Here is a 15705-nt window from a genome sequence, read left to right as displayed (position 1 = left end):
GTTGTGAATATTAATTAATCGGTTTACCTGGAATATGAATGTGCTTGGCTTTGCAGGGCTGTCCCAGACCCCGCTGCAGGTGGTGACTGGTGGTGTAAATGCCTCGTTATGTCTATAAAATCTGGAATACTCCAGCTGGCCCAAAGGGTTTTATTTAATAAGGCTTTTGGAGGTGGGTGGGAAGTGTGCCGTGTCGCTGAGTCTCTCCTCTTCTGTTTCTGAACTAGATTGTCTCTTCTGAGGATGCTGTGACCCCCCTCTGCAGTGACCTTGTCTGCTTCCTCAGCTTCTTCTCAGCCATTTATCCCAGTGACAGATGACCCACAGGAGCTGCCAGCATCATTGCAGAAACCATCACCAAAGCCAAAGAGGTCAAGGGGCTTTCTTCTTCACATTTTATTTTGAAATAATCTTAAATGTACACACAAGTTGCAGAAGTAGGACGCAGAAATAGAGCACGGTACACTCCTGTGTACCGTCCACCTATGTTCTCTAATTGTACTCAGATTTTGTTCCAGTAGCATCCTTTATCAGTCTAGGACCTGGCCCAGGGTTGAGTGTGGTCTCTTTGGTCTTCAATATGGAACACTTTTTCAGTCCTTCCTTTTGTCAGAAACACCACAGGAATGATACAGAGTGCTTTCCAGTGCATCACAGTGGGTGTGTGATGTGCTGCGTAACTGGTGATGTGAGGTCTTACTACTTGGTCAGGAGTATCTGCCAGGTTTCTCCACTGGAAGTTAGTAGAAGAATGGTAGTAAGTGTTCATGGGAGATGCTTGGAGGCTGTGCTGATACCTTGTCCCTCATTGTGTTTTCACCTCCGAGTTTGCAGTGTCTGTGATGATTCTAGCCAAGTCCATTATTGCTGTGGTGGTTGTTCTGTGGTTGTTTTTCAAATTTCATCATTCTTTTTGGACTGTCTGTTCTTCTGTAAGGGAGGACTTCCCCTTCTCATCTTCTCTGTCTATGTTGGTGTAGATTTGTGGGATCCTATTTTACTCAAATAATGACATACATCACTCTCATCATTTGACACCCAAATTGTCCCAGACTTGGCCATTGGGAGCCCTTTTCAGCTGATTTATATAATTGTTTGAGCATTTCCTTCCTTTCTGGCACAACTCATCTTTCTGTTCCAAACTCATCTTTCACCTACCCTGGCCTTGTCCCGGAATCAACCATTTCTCCAAGGAGCCCTGGTTCCTTTTGGTGGATCATAGGATTTAGAAAAAAGATCTGGGAGCTTGGTAAGCTGATTACTCCTGGGTGTCCTGGGTTTAAGCCCTCTCAGCAAACAGACATGCACACATGCCCACTTATGCCAGAATTTCTCCCTTGACATCTTATTTATATAATGAAAACCATGAGTGGTTCAAACCAATACTTTCAATTTCAGTCCAGCACTACAGGGTTTATCCTTGCACTCTCCCTTTCTGTATTTTAGGTGTATAATCTTTTTATATGTTGCAGGATTGCTTTGCTGTTTTGCTGATTTTTGTGCCTGTATTCATAAGGTATATTGAGCTGTAGTTTTCTTATGATGTCTTTGCCTGGGTTGGGTAACAGTGTAATTAACACTGGCCTCCTAGAATGCGGTAGGCAATGTTCCTTCCTCTTCTGTTTTTTAGAAGAGTTGTGAAGGATTGGTGTTAATAGTTTTAAAAATATTTGATAGAATTTTATCTGTTCTTTTAACATGTTCCCATCGTTCTTTTATTTCCTTGTTTCCTGGCACAACACAAAAGTCTAGGTTCAATGGTATGTTTTATGCTCCAGCACAGAAATTAGGTGTTCCTCCAGGAAGTCCAGGTTCTTTGTAGTGGACAGTGGTATTTAGTAGCCAAGATCTGGGCCTTTGTGTGCTCATTGCTGTTGGGAGGTTGCTGGTCACAACTCTCTTAGTAGACAGACCTAGGAAGGGTGTGTGTGTGTGTGTGTGTGCGTGTGTGCGCGTGTGTGTGTGCGTGTGTGCGTGTGTGTGTGTGCGCGTGTGCACGTGCGTGTACCCACACAATAAGTTAGTGGGCTATATTAATACTCCTTTTGTTATATATCTACATGTATTGAAAACCACTGGTTCTTAGCAGTACAGTCAATTCTAATAACTGCACAGGATTCACCTTTCTGTTCCACCTCTCTGTATAGATAACTTTTCTCTGAAAATGAGAAGACTGTCCCCTTATGGACAGTTCCATAGCTTCCCCTTAGGTAGCCTGGTTCCCATTTTGACCGCCTCTCCTCTCCCACGTGGGCACCTCCTTCCCCTCCACAGCTTCTGGTGCTCAAAACCAGTTTGCCCTCTACAGGGATGACCTCTCACCCTGCTTGACCTATGACCTCCCCCACCCTACCCTCCAGGCCAGCTGGCCCAAAGCAGGGACACCTTCCACTTGGCTTGACTCTGTCTCACCAGTCACCCTCCCAGGTGGGTGTCCTCTCAAGCCTGCTCAGGTGCTTCCTGTGCCAGGCCCCCTCTCCCTGCCCACACTGTCTCCCCGCCGGCACATCCAGCTTGGGAACACACACACATTATTTTCAATTACATTTGGAACTCTTGATTTATTGTGGTGTTGCTGCTGACAGAAATATATCCTATGGGAAGTATTCATAACCATCTATGGTAATAAGAAAATTGCTATTTACAAATTAGGGGTCTGAACTCAACTTGTGATACTTGGCAATCTTCTAGGATGAGGGTTTAATGCAGAAATTATCCAGAATTATGGGAAGTTTTTGCTTTTAGGTAGAAGAGGGATGGTATCATTTCTTTCCTACCAAATCATTAGACATAGGCATTATCCAGAGTATTCCCCTAAATTCCTACCATTGCAGTTTTGGTTTGATTCATCAATTATGGCAAAGTAATTTTCATGTTCGTTTTGGGCTATAACTCACATTCAAGGAGATGTAGCTAGTGATTTTATTTTTTAGCAGTTATCTTTTTTCCCTCTAATCCCCCACCAAAAATTGTTAGGTACTGTTTCTCACTGTATTTAACTTGCGTATTCCACTGAATGCTCTTGCTGCTCTTCAGTGAGTGAGATTCTGGAATGTCATTGTTTCTGTGAACGTCACGTGCTGATTCCCTGGGTCTCCGCTTAGAGGTAGGAGCAGGGTCTGTTTCCTTCCAGGAAGAAACCGTGCTCCCACCTCAGAGAGTGCTGGTTTCTAGGGCCAACTTGGGCACTGATGGCACTTGCATATCGGATGGATCCCATTCCGCTGAAGGTTCCTAAGTGGGGCTTGTCCTTCCCCCAGCTCAGTTGTGTTTGGCAGTCAGGTTTCACTGAGATTCCAAAAGCAAGGGAGGAGAGAAGGCGGCATCTCCGGCATCTTGTTCTTCCTCTGGCGAGCTGAACTCTGCCTGTGAGACTGAAAGGAACCAGGTCCACCCCTGTTCAGCATGGGGTCTCAGTGATTCCCACTCCTGAGCTCAAAAGCTACGGGATTTCCCAGCTCTGATGGCTCCCTGTTCCTTTCTGTAGGCCGAGTCCCACTGCCAGTGTCCAAGAGGCTCTCGTTTGGTGGGCAGCAGGCTGGGGCTGGCTGTCCCAGGTGGGGCACCCTCAGGAGGAGGGGTGGAGAGGGCAGAGATGCAGATGGGCGGCCCCTTTCCTCTGCTGATGTTGAAGAGAGGTCAGTGACCGCAGGTGTGGTGTGTTTTAACTGACACACTGTGAATGGGAAGTAAAAGGGGACAAGAAAAAGGAAGAGAAGACTTTATCCATTTTCTTTTTCAAAGCGCCCAGGGAACAAGAGATTTTGGGCAATGTGTTACACACCAGTGAGTCCGTTAAATAAGATTCTGGGAAGGAATTACGAAGAAGATCTAGAAAAAATCGTTAAAGTACAATGTGCAAATGAGAAAACTCCCAATCACCCCCTGTGGGTGGGGGCAGGGGATGGATTTTATGTGGTATGACTTCACTCCAAGTCTCCCCTTATAAGGAATACCTGTGCTGTGAACTTGATCACAGTGTAAATTGTCATTTCTTCTGAGAGCTGCTGTGGGTAATTCGTAAAATAGTTATTTGGTCCTGAAAGCTTAGTACGTGGTGGTGGAGATTTTAGGGGCCTGTCATGTTTCATGGTATTTCATGGCGTTAAATGCCTCATCAGGTCCCTTATTCCTCAGTGGTCATCATGTATCCTTGGAGTTTATGGATAAACTGGTGACTGTTTATCTCTGGACACATCTTTCCTGATTTTATTTGTTGGACTTTTTAGGATGTTGAAAGCCAAAATAAAGCATCAGGCCCAGAATGTCAGTCCTCCGATGAGTTCATCAGTCTGCTGGTCATGGACAACACGTGTACCTTGGACCTGCTCAAGCTGTCTGTGTGCAGCCAGGCGGCAGACAAGGGCAGGGCCGTGAGGGTTAGGGTTGCCGCGGGTGGGCAGGCGGGCAGGCAGGCAGGCAGGCAGGCAGGCAGGTAGGTAGGTGGGAGGTGCTACCACTGTCCTGTGCTTGAAGGACTCCTGGGAAAAATGAGTCCCTTCTCCATCTCCTGTGCTGCACTTGCTTCTCATGTAACATTTTGAAATCAGTTTGGTATTTTAGAATTTAGAAATGTCTAATTTTTACAAAGTAGGATCTGCCAGCTTTTTTCATTTATGACTTCTGGATTTTGTATTCTGCTGAAAATATGCTACCAACATGATACTGTTTAAAGAATTCCCCCAGGTTGCTTCTAATTATTTTTATTACTTAATTTGTTCTTATATTTACGTTTTTGAGAGATGAAGTAGGGATTCAACTTTATTTTTTTCTAGATGGTAAACATGTTGCCCCAACATCATTTATTGAATCATCCTCCTTTTCCCCAGTCATTTGAAGACCACTTTTATCATATTCTAAATTTCTGTGTGTATTTGGGTCCCTTTATTGACTCTTTTCTGTTCCATTAATTACTTTTTTTATGCTTTAATACTGCAGTATTTTAACTATTAACTATTTAAAATAGGTTTTAGTATTTGCTAGCACTGGGTTCTGTGGGACTTCCAGCTGTGGTGATGTTCTGTACCTGGCACCCACCAGCCACATAGGCTGTTGAGCACTTGAAATGTAGCTGGTGAACCTGAGGCAGTGAAGTTTTCATTTTATCTAACTTCTTAATGGATTTAAATTTCAGTAGCCTCATGTGGCTAGTCTAGGGTGTACGGTCAATACTATGTTAATATCTCTTAGAAACAGCTGATCAGTCCTGAAGCCCTTGGGCTTCCTGAAGGACTCTTGCTTATCAGTGGCCTTGTTCTCTGCCTTTTCAGAACTGGCCGTGTGAGGGAGGCCAGTGCCATGTGCTCTGTGCAAGTGTGTTGTCAGTGTGTGTCTGAGTTGCATATCACCACCACTACCACCACCATAAAGTACTTAAGTATGGCTGAGTGGCCTTGAAATCATAGTTATGGTTTAGGAGCTGTTTCAGGGGCATATTATTTCTTAATTGTATTCAGGAAGAACTAAAAAGTGGTAGGTTTCCTACTTACAATTTTTTGAGGCTAATTCTGAGATTACATCAAGGTAGATTGCCATAAGCAAAATACTGTTTTCACAAGTTTACTGCATTTGTGAGAGGAAAGGATGGAATGAGAAGAACTCGGATCTAAAGTAGTAATGCCCCATATTTATTGTACACACAGCTATGAGGCCTGGTTCTCGGTGCGTTCACTCAGTATGGAACATGGGTGTTCCCTTTGTTTACAGATAAGGCAACTGAGGCTCTGAGAGGTTGTTAAGTGCCTCAAAGACACTCGGATTGCTGGTGGATGGGAGAAATGATGTCAGATCCAGTGCACTTTTAGGGCAGAACTACAACTGTGACCCCTCTGTCACCCTCTCCTTGGAGCTTGTTCGCCCCTCTTGGGGGACTGACTGGCTTTCATAGAAAGTTTTTAAACCCCAGAAGAGCCCTGGTGGGCTGTGCATTAAGGTTTGATAATGTCAAAGTCTCAGATTCAGAGGGAGAGAAACAAAGATGGGATTGTCTTCCAACTTTCCTGGCCCAGTGGCAAGATGCTACTCCTATGTCCTACACTGACCTAATTTGGGGGACTTTATTAAAAAAGAAACATCTGACTTTATAACAATAATGCCTAGATGGCAGCGATCTTAGTTTGTCATTAATAAAACTACTTACTAGGCTAATCTATTTGTTACCTGATATGATATGAGAAAAAAATAGATAAAAACAATCATTTATTTCTGAAAAGTACAGAATAGAAAATAGTTTCATTGATTTTTCTAAATTAAAAAATTTGGCATTTACTGTGTTACTGCTGTAGTAACATTCTCATTTGTTTTTAAAAATAGCAATCAGGGAGTTTATAGTCAGCAGTATTAACCATTTCAATGGTGTGAGTAACTAAAATTTTAAAATGCAATGAACTATGGATTGTAGGGAGAATGTGGTTCTGGGGGCTGACCCTCAATGTCTCTGGTCAAGAGACACCCCCAGGTGTGCTCGTATTTGTAGCCCTCGTTTCAGACAGTCTGCTGCTGTTTGACCTGGACAGCTTGGTCATTCCTCTTCATGCCTCTCCTCTCCTGCTTGACCCCAGTGCCTTCTAGGATCTGGGTCATTTTTATCAACGTGCTTCTGCTTCGCTTGATAGTTTTGTTCCTGAGGCTGACTTTCCTCATCAGGTTGTGTACTAGAAGAGATTCTTGTAATCAGAGGCCTTTTGTTTCATCAGTTGGTATGTGTTGGGTGTTTTGTGTGTGTCAGGTGCCTCCTGGCTACTTGTACCTAGATCTCTCCAAGCATCTCTGTGAGCTCTGGGCTGTCTTGATTGTAAAGGTGAGGAAACCAAGCCCTGATTAAAAGAAGATTTCTCAGACTCCCAAATGCTTCACTCTGCCTCATCCCTGCAGAAAGATCTGGATCAGAGTGGGCATCCTGACATCTTCCTGCTTTGTCCCCCGCTTCCTCCCACAGGTGGCTGATACGTGGTTGGAGCTCTGGGTCACCGAGTTGGAGGACATAACCACAGACTCAAGAGTGGCCACCTGTCCTCCCAGCCCGTGGTGGTGGAGAGCAGCCATCCCTATGCAGATGACACTTCCTCCAGTGGCACAGTGAAGATACCAGGTACTCAGGGCTGGTCCCAGGGAGGAAATGTGGGGGTCCCTGCCTGTAGAACAGCTTCATTTCTGCCATGGCATCAGTGGAAGCAACTGTCATTGTTTGATAGAAAAGCTACAGAATTGCACAACTCCCTCCTAGGGTTTGATGAAACTTGCTAGAGCATCTCGCAGAACTCAGAGAAACATTTACTTACGTTTACTGGTTTATTACAAAGTATAGGAAAAAGGTTACAGGTGAATAGTCAGATGAAGAGGTGCACAGGAGGGTGTTCTGTAAATGTCTGTGAGGTTAAGGTGTAGGTGGTCTTGTTGAAATCGTCTGCATCTTTACTGATTTCTGTCTACTTGTTCTGTGAGCTGTTGCAAGTTGGGTTTTGAGATCCCCAGCTGTCATTGTGGATTTGTCTCCTTTTCACTTTTCTATCAGTGTTTCCTTCGTGTGTTTTGGGTCTTTGTTATTAGGTGTGCGTATCTTTGTAATTGTTACATATTCCTGATGGTCGACCCCATTTTTCACTGTGAAATGTCTCTGTTTTGTCTCTATTAACATTTCTTGAAGTCTATCTTGTGTAATATTAGTATAGCCACTACAGCTTTCTTAATGGTTACTGTTTGCACGGTAGATCTTTTTCCATCCTTTTACTTCCAACCTTTTATGTCTTTTGAGTCTAAAGTTTGTCTCTTGTTATGCACCTTTTAGTTAGCTCTTGCTTTTTCTTAAACCAAGCTGATAGTCTTTGTCTTCTGGTTGAGACGCTTGGGCCATTCACACTTAATGTAAGTATAGATGTGGGTGGATTTACATCTCTTAGTATGCGTATATTTGGGAATGTTTTTATTTTGCCTTCATTTTTGAAGGATAGTTGTGCTGGATATAGAATTCTTAGTTGATAGAATTTTTTTCCTCTTACCACTTTAAATTTGTCACCCTCCTGGTTTCTTGCATTCATTGTTTCTCAGGAGAAATCATAATCATATTTTGTGTCTTTTTTTCCTGTTGTGGCTTTCATGATTTTCTCCTTGTCTTTGGTTTTCAACAGCTTCAGTCTAATGTGTCTGGAATGTGGATCTCTGTGTTTATCCTACTTGGGGTTTGTTAGTTCTTGGAGCTGTCGATTAATGTTCTTCATCCAATTTGGAGTTTGGGGCTGTATCTGTTCAACTACTTTCTCTGACCCTTTTTTCTCTTCCCTCTTTTTTTTTTTTTGTGGGGGTGGTGCAGAATTCCCATTATGCGTGTTTGTATACTTAATGGTCTCCCAGGTATTTGAGACTTTTTATTCAGTCTTTCTTCTTCTGTTCTCTGGATAGAAAGTAATAGAAATTGCACAGTCTTAAAGTTGTATAGTGATTCTTTTTTTCCTGCCATTTTAGAGCTGCTGTTTTGTACAGCTGGTCAATTTCTCATTTTGGTCATTGTATTTTCTACCCCCAAAACTTCCTTTTAGTGCTTTCATCATTAAATCATTGTTACCATATTTTCCTTTGTTACCATGTTTTCTCTGGTTTTCTTGAACGCTTTGAACTTATTACAGCTGCTTTGAAGATGTCTGCTAAATCCAGCATCTGGCCCATCAGAGTTAGTTTCTATTAACCAATTTTCTTCCTGAGTACTGCTCACACTTTCCAGTGTTTTGTATAGCTCATTTTTTTTTATTGAAAACTGGGCACTTTAGTTTGTGATGTGTCATCTGGATTCTGACCTTTTGTTTTTAAGGTTTTTAAATGTTGCTACAGTTCTTTGCCTGTTTCGTATGTTTGTTTTGTAACATCCCTGGAATGACTCTGAAATCTCCTTATCGATGTCACATAGCTGCTGATGTCACGGCTTCACTTTTCTATTTTCATTTTTGTTTTCTAGCCAGACTTCTAGGATTTGTTCCATATCTGCTTGGCATAGCGCCGAAGCTTGCTGCATTTTCCCTTCTGTGGATGGATCTCTGCATGGGTGGGGCAGGGAGGGCGTGGAAGTCAGTGTTCTGACAGCTTCTTATTTTCCTGATTTCATATGCCCTGGGTCATCCAAGCCTCCAAGGTGTCCTCACTGAGCCCTTCTCTGCTTTCTGACTTCCAGGGTTTTCCTGCTAGATCTCTGACTAGTTCTCAGGTCTGGGATCAGGGTGCCTGGGTGGGAATTGGAAATGCCTTCAGCCTGGCACACAGAGCCCTGTAGCCTCCAACACTAGCTATGCCAGATCCCCCACTGGGAGCAGTCCTGTGTAATGGGAGCCTGGACTTGCCTGCCCCACCCGCAGGGTGAGGGGTGAGGGGGTCAGCTTGGGATAGGGGTGCACTTAGAGTGAGGGGGGATCCTGAGGTGAGGGGGGACAGGCTGAGGGGTAAGGGGCGGGTCGGAGTGGAATTGACCCACCTGAGGGGTGAGGGGGACCATCGGGTTGTTGGGGGTCCTGCGGTGAGGCATGAGGAGTGAGCTTGGGGTGTGGGGGCCATAGGTTAGTACCTAGTCGGGTGGAGTGTGCTGGCTGGGACCTCGGTGTAAGGAAAAGGATCCCCGTCTTGGGGGGTCTGGTTGGCGACTGGGCCTGGCCAGGGATGGTGCGGTCAGTAACGAGAGGAGGCAAGCAGCGGGAGTGGGGCTGGGGGGTGTGGCCTGGCCCTGGTGGTGGTGGTGGTCTGGTTGAGTGCCAGGACCTGGTCGGTGGCAGAGTAGGGGTGTTGGGTATGGAGACTCGGCTGGGCAGGCAGAGGGTGCCCTACCACCCCACCGCTCCACTCAGTCCTGCTGATCCCAACCTGGCCTCGGCCCCACTCGCCACATCCTGAACAGCGGGAGCCTCAGCCTGAGGGTCCGCGCTTCGGGGGGGGGGGGGGGGGAGGGGCGCGCATGCGCGGACGCACAGACTTGTGGACGTGGGACCCGCTCACAGCTTGTGCAAGTCGGGCGGAAGCCGGGTGCTCCCGGGACCAGCTCCCGAGGAAGAAGGCAGCCTGGGGACTGGGCCGCCGCTTGCCTTCATCTCTGCTGCCACTGTGGGGCAGGTAAGGGGGCGCTGGTGGGGGCGCGCCGGTCCCGGAGCCGGCAGGTGGGGCCTGGGCTGCACAGCTGGGGAGGCGCACAGGGAGGGGTGCGTGGGTGAGGCCCAGGCCGCGCCGCCCATTAGGACCCTGAGGCCAGTGTGGGCTGCCGCCGTGGTTTGTGGTGCCCACTCCCCCGTTAGTAGTCTCTGAACCCTGCGTCTTCGCTGCCGCTTGTACCCGGGTTTGGGAGAGCAGGCCACCTCCGGGAGATGGGAGGGCGCTGGATGGCCCCGGAGCACCTCCGACCGGCCCTCAGGTCGTGGCCTGTTTCTGGGAGGCGGGTGTGGTGCGTTCGCGGGGTCGCGGTTGGGTGGGGGCTGCCCTATGAGAGCTCCTGTATTTGTTCTCTATTCCCCGCAGCCTGGGGCGACCTCTGCTTTGCCATGTTCGTGGGAGGCACCTCTCGTGGTCAGCCCGCTCCTGGGAGGCAACGCGGTGCTGTTAGGGTGCGGGGACAGTGGCATCGGCGGCAGCGGCAGGGAGGGAGGTCTGCCCCTTGTATCTTGTTGATTTGCTCCCATCTTCCCCATGTTCTGTCCTGGGGGCAGTCTCTGCTGCCCTAGGTTCGCGGGACCCAGGTTACAGGTCAGGCTGCTCCTGAGAGGCGGGCGCGGTGCGGCAGTGTGCGGGCGTGGCGGCAGCGACAGACGTAAATGGGAGCAAACCCCTGCGCTCGCACAAGGCAGCCCAATGCTGCAGCCGCGGCCTCTGCCCCCGACTACCCCTGACAGCACAGCACCCGCCTTCCAGGAGCAGGCTGACCTGTAACCTGAGTCCTGAGAACCCAGGGCAGCAGCAGGGTGGAGGCCAGGAAAGGCGCAGGGGAGTTTGAAGCAAATCCACAGGCTCGCATAGAGAGACCCCTAAACCCATCTCTGCCGCCGCTGCCAGCCCTCCTCACAGGAGCAGGTGGACCTGGGGATGTGCTTGGGGCAGCAGAGGCCGCCCCCCCCGGCCCTGTCGCGGGGGAGATGGGGGCAAATCAACCAGTCTCCATTGGCAACTCCCCTCTCCCCCCACTGCCCCAGGTTCGCAGGACACTTGTTCCTAGGTCAGTGGGCTCCTGGGAGGCAGTGAGGTTAGAGGGCGGCGGCGGGGAGGGGTGCTGTCCTCCTCTAGCAGGTGACTTGTTCCCATCTTTCCTGGGGCCTATCCTGGGGACAGCCTCTGCGACCACAGGTTCGTAGGGCGCATGTCTTCATGTCAGCCTTCTCCTGGGAGGAGGGCGCAGTGCAGTCAGGGGTCAGCATCAGCGGTGGGCAAGGACTTTCCAAGGACCAAGCTTTAGCCCAGGATAACTAACTCTCCTTTCTTCTCTTGCTTCCTCAGTTGGTGGCTGTAGCAGCTTTTCCATTATAGGTTATTTTCAGATATTGAATGTAGATTTCTGAGCTATACAGAAAAAACTTTCTCTTAAATCGATTTTTATATATAGTGGCTAACATTTGTTAATCTCAAACCCCCAAATTTATTCCTTCCCTGGTAACCATAAGATTGTTCACTAAGTCTGCAAGTCTGTTTCTGTTTTGTAGAGGAGTTCATAGTGTCTTTTTTAGATTACGCATGAGTGATGTATGGTATTTTTCTTTCTGTTTCTGGCTCACTTCACTTAGAATGATGATGTCTGGGTCCATTCATGTTGCTGCAAATGGCGTTATTTTATCCTTTTTAATGGCAGAGTAGTATTCCATTGTATAAACATACCACAACTTCTTTATCCAGTCACCTGTTCCTTCATTTAGGTTGATTCCATGTGTTGGCTATTGTACATAGTGGTGCTATGAATACTGGGAGGCAGGTATTTTTTTTCGCATTGGAGTTCCCTCTAGATTTAGGCCCAGAAGTGGGATTGCTGGATCATAGGGTAAGTCTATTTTTAGTGTTTCGAGGAATTTCCATAATGATTATACCAAACTACATTCTGACCAGCAGTGTAAGAGGGTTCCCTTTTCTCCACACCCTCTCTAGCATTTATCTTCATGAACTTTTGAGTGATGGCCATTCTGACTTGTGTGAGCTGATACCTCATTGTAGTTTTGATTTGCATTTCTCTAATAATTAGCGATAGTGAGCATTTTTTCATGTACCTATTGGCCATTTGTAGTCTTCATTGGAGAAATGCTTGTTTAGATCTGCCCATTTTTGGACTGGGTTGGTTGTTTTTTGTTATGAAGTTTTATGAGGTGTTTATGTATCCTGGAAATTAAGCCTTTGTCAGTTGAATTATTTACAGGTATTTTCTCCCATTCTGTAGATAGACATTTTGTTTTGTTTATGGTTTCCTTTGCTGTGCAAAAGCTTGTAAGTTCACTTAGGTCACATGTGTTTATTTTTGCTTTTATTTCTGTTGCTTGGGTAGACTGTCCTAGGAGAACATTGCTGAGATGTATATCAGGTAATGTTTTGCTTATGTTTTCTTTTAAGGTTTATAGTGTGTTGTCTACATGTTCAAGTCTTAGCCATTTTGAATTTATTTTTGTGTATAGTGTGAGGGAATATTCTAATTTCATTGATTTACATGCAGCTGTCCAGTTTTCCCTACACCATTTGCTGAAGAGACTGTCTTTACTCCATTGTCTATTCTTGCCTCCTTTGTCAAAGATTAATTGACCAAAAGTTTGTGGGTTTAATTCTGGGCTCTCTGTTCTGTTCCATTGATCCATGTGTCTGTTTTTGTATCAATACCAGGCTGTTTTGACTGCAGTTCTGTCATATTGTCTGAAGTCTGGGAAGGTTATTCTTCCAGCTTCATTCTTTTTCTTCTGTAATGCTTTGATAATTCTGGGTCTTTTGTGATTCCATATAAATTTGAAGATAATTTGTTGTAATTCCTTGAAAAATGTCCTGGGTAATTTGATGGGGATCACATTAAATCTGTAGATTCGTTCGGACAGTGTGGCCGTTTGAACAATATTAATTCTTCCAATGCAAGAACATGGGATATCTTTCCATTTCTTTAAATTCTCTTTAATTTACTTAGTGTTTTGTAGGTCTCCGCATATGTCTTTCACTTCCTTGGTCAGATTTATTCCTAAGTATTTTATTTTTTTGGATGCAGTTTTAAAAGGGATTATTACTTTCGTGTTAAGAAATGCCACTCATTTCTGTATGTTGATGTTGTATCCTGCTACCTTGCTGAATTCTTTCATTAGCTCTTACAGTTTTTCTGCGGAGTCTTTAGGGTTTTCTGTGTATAGTACCGTGTCATCCGCATATGACAAGTTTATTACCTCTTTTCTTCCAGCTTGGATCCCTTTTCTTTTTGTTGTCTAATTTCTATGCTAGGACTTCTGATACTGTATTGAATAGAGTTGGTGAGAGTGGGCATCCTTGTCTTGTTTGAGATTTGAGCAGAAAGGCTTTCAGCTTTTCACTGTAGAGTATTATGCTGGCTGTAGGTTTGCTATAAATAGCTTTTACTATGTTGAAATATGTTCCCTCTGTACCCACTTTGGTAAGACCATGGGCTCAGTGCAGTCAGGGGGCTGGGAGGATGGTAGCAGCAGTGGCAGCAGCGGTGGGAGGAGGGGTGCTGCCCCTTTCGAACCAGTCATTTGCTCCCATCTCCCCTGTGGCCGGGCCTGGGGGTGGCCTCTGCTGCCTCAAGTTCGCTGTAGGCATGTCTCCAGGTCAGCAAGCTCACAGGAGGTGGGCATGGTGCAGTCAGGGAGGAGGGGTCAGCTGAGGGAGGGTGCCTGCCTTGGAGGAGCTGGCCTCTTTGCTCCAGTCTCCCTTGTGGCCTGGCTTGGGGGTGGCCTCTGCTGCCTCAGGTCGCGGGACCACATGTCCCAGTCTGCCTGCTCCTAGGAGGTGGGTGGGGGCCACCTGACTGCTACCAGCTGACCACATCTTACCAGCCTCCAGTAAGCAAATTAGGAAATGTGTGTCCCGCCACTGGGCACAGCAAAGGCTGCCCGCAAGCCTGGTATGGGGGAGAAAGGAGCCTGGGGCAAATCCACCAGCTCTGTAGAGCAGCCTCCCTCCCTCTGCCATTAGCTCTATATTCTTGCTTGATTTAAACATCTTACCAATCTAGTGTATGCGTAATGATATAATATTTCATTACATTTTAAATTTACATATCCTTAATTACTAATGAGATTGGTAGGCTGGTTATATTTGTTGGCCATTTAAATTTCCTTTCTGTGATGTGCTTGTTCAAGTCTTCTGCCCATTTTTCTGGTGGAATGTCTTGTCCTTATTGATCTGTAGGAGTTCTTTATGTACCTGGATGTTAAGTCTTTTTTTCAGTGATACCTGTTGCAAATACCTTCTCTGTGGCTTTTTTCTATGGTTCTTTTTAATAAAAGCATTTTTCTTTTTCTGAAGTAGTCAAAATAATTTTTTGTTTCCATATCAAAGGAGAAGTTCTCCTTTATTATGTAGAAGTTTTCTTTTTTTTTTTTCTCATCTTTAAATCTTAGATCCATCTGAAAGCAGTTTGGTATGTAGTTTGAGGTGGAGATCCATCTAATTTTTTAAAATATGGATGCCTGGTTCTCCTAGCAGCAGTTGTGTTGAAAGGTTGCCTTTCCCCATGCTCAGCAGTGCGGCCTTACCATGAGTGTAGCAAGGGTCTACATGCTTGGTCTGTTTTTCTGGGCCCTTTTAAAACTGTTTGACTGAGCTTCGTCTCTACATCAGTACCACACTGTCCTAAATATTGTTGCTTTATTATAAGTCTTGATAGCTTTAGGAGAATATTGGCTATTCTTGACCTTTGATACTTCCAAACACATTTTGGAATCAATTTGTCAAGTTCCCCCCAAAAACTGTTTTAACCTTACAATTCTGATAGGGATTGCATTGAATCTGTCATTCAGTTTCAATTTAAATTGACATCTTTACATTATGAGTCTTCTATTTAATGACCACTTGGCATAACCCTTTATTCAGTTTTCTTTCTATGAAGTTTTATAAATTTCTCTGTAGAGATTTTCACCTCTAGATTGTTAGATTTACTGTCACAACTTTATACTATTTAGCACAATAGTGCTATTGTTTATATTAAAAAGCTTTTATTTCTAACATGTGCAGTATTTACTATACAGTTTTTTTATGGAAGTCTATTTTTTGTATGCTAACAGTTTTTCTCAACAGTAAATTTTACTACCTTTTCTCCCTTATTATATTGTCATTGTAAATTTTATTGATATTAAACCGGCCTTGAACTCTGTGGATAACTGTAACTTGATCCTAATGTATTATCTTTTTTATACATTTTGAATTTTGTTTTTATTTAGGATGTTTGTATCAGTGTTCATGATTAAGATCGATCTGTAATTTTCCTTTTCTTTCTTATCTTCTGTTGGATTTAGTATCAGAATTTTGTTAGCCTTATACAATGAGCTGAAGAAGTTTCTTCTTTTCAATTTTTTATAAGAGATTTAATGTTGGAAATACTCCTTCCTTATGATTGCTAGGACTTACCAGTGGAGCTGTTTGGGCCTAGATTGTTCCATATGGGAAGATTTTTGACTATTCATTTTCTTTAGTGGTTAAAAATCAATGCAGGTTTTCCATGTCTTGTATCAGTTGAATAAATTATATTTTTCTAGGAATTTACCCATTTTGTTTAAA

General features: G+C 44.9%; 1 protein-coding gene across 5 annotated transcripts in view; it reads left to right on the top strand.

Moving 5' to 3' along the window:
• LOC106730781 (adhesion G protein-coupled receptor B1-like) overlaps positions 1–15705 on the top strand; it is a 40072-nt gene that overhangs the window by 14634 nt on the left and 9733 nt on the right. For 3 of the 5 annotated variants that reach the window (XM_032471108.1, XM_032471110.1, XM_032471111.1), the window contains 2 exons: positions 228–371; positions 6938–7090. The exons of 1 other annotated variant lie outside the window; for it this stretch is intronic. The gene's annotated coding sequence lies outside the window, so the exon portion shown is untranslated. The remainder of the gene's footprint in view (positions 1–227; positions 372–6937; positions 7091–15705) is intronic. One more of the 5 variants, XM_032471112.1, reaches the window with a different exon arrangement.

Source organism: Camelus ferus, chromosome 31, assembly GCF_009834535.1.
Source record: "Camelus ferus isolate YT-003-E chromosome 31, BCGSAC_Cfer_1.0, whole genome shotgun sequence".
Taxonomy (NCBI): Eukaryota; Metazoa; Chordata; class Mammalia; order Artiodactyla; family Camelidae; genus Camelus; species Camelus ferus.
The sequence above is the reverse complement of the archived record's forward strand: the minus strand, read 5'-3'. Positions and strand labels throughout refer to the sequence as shown.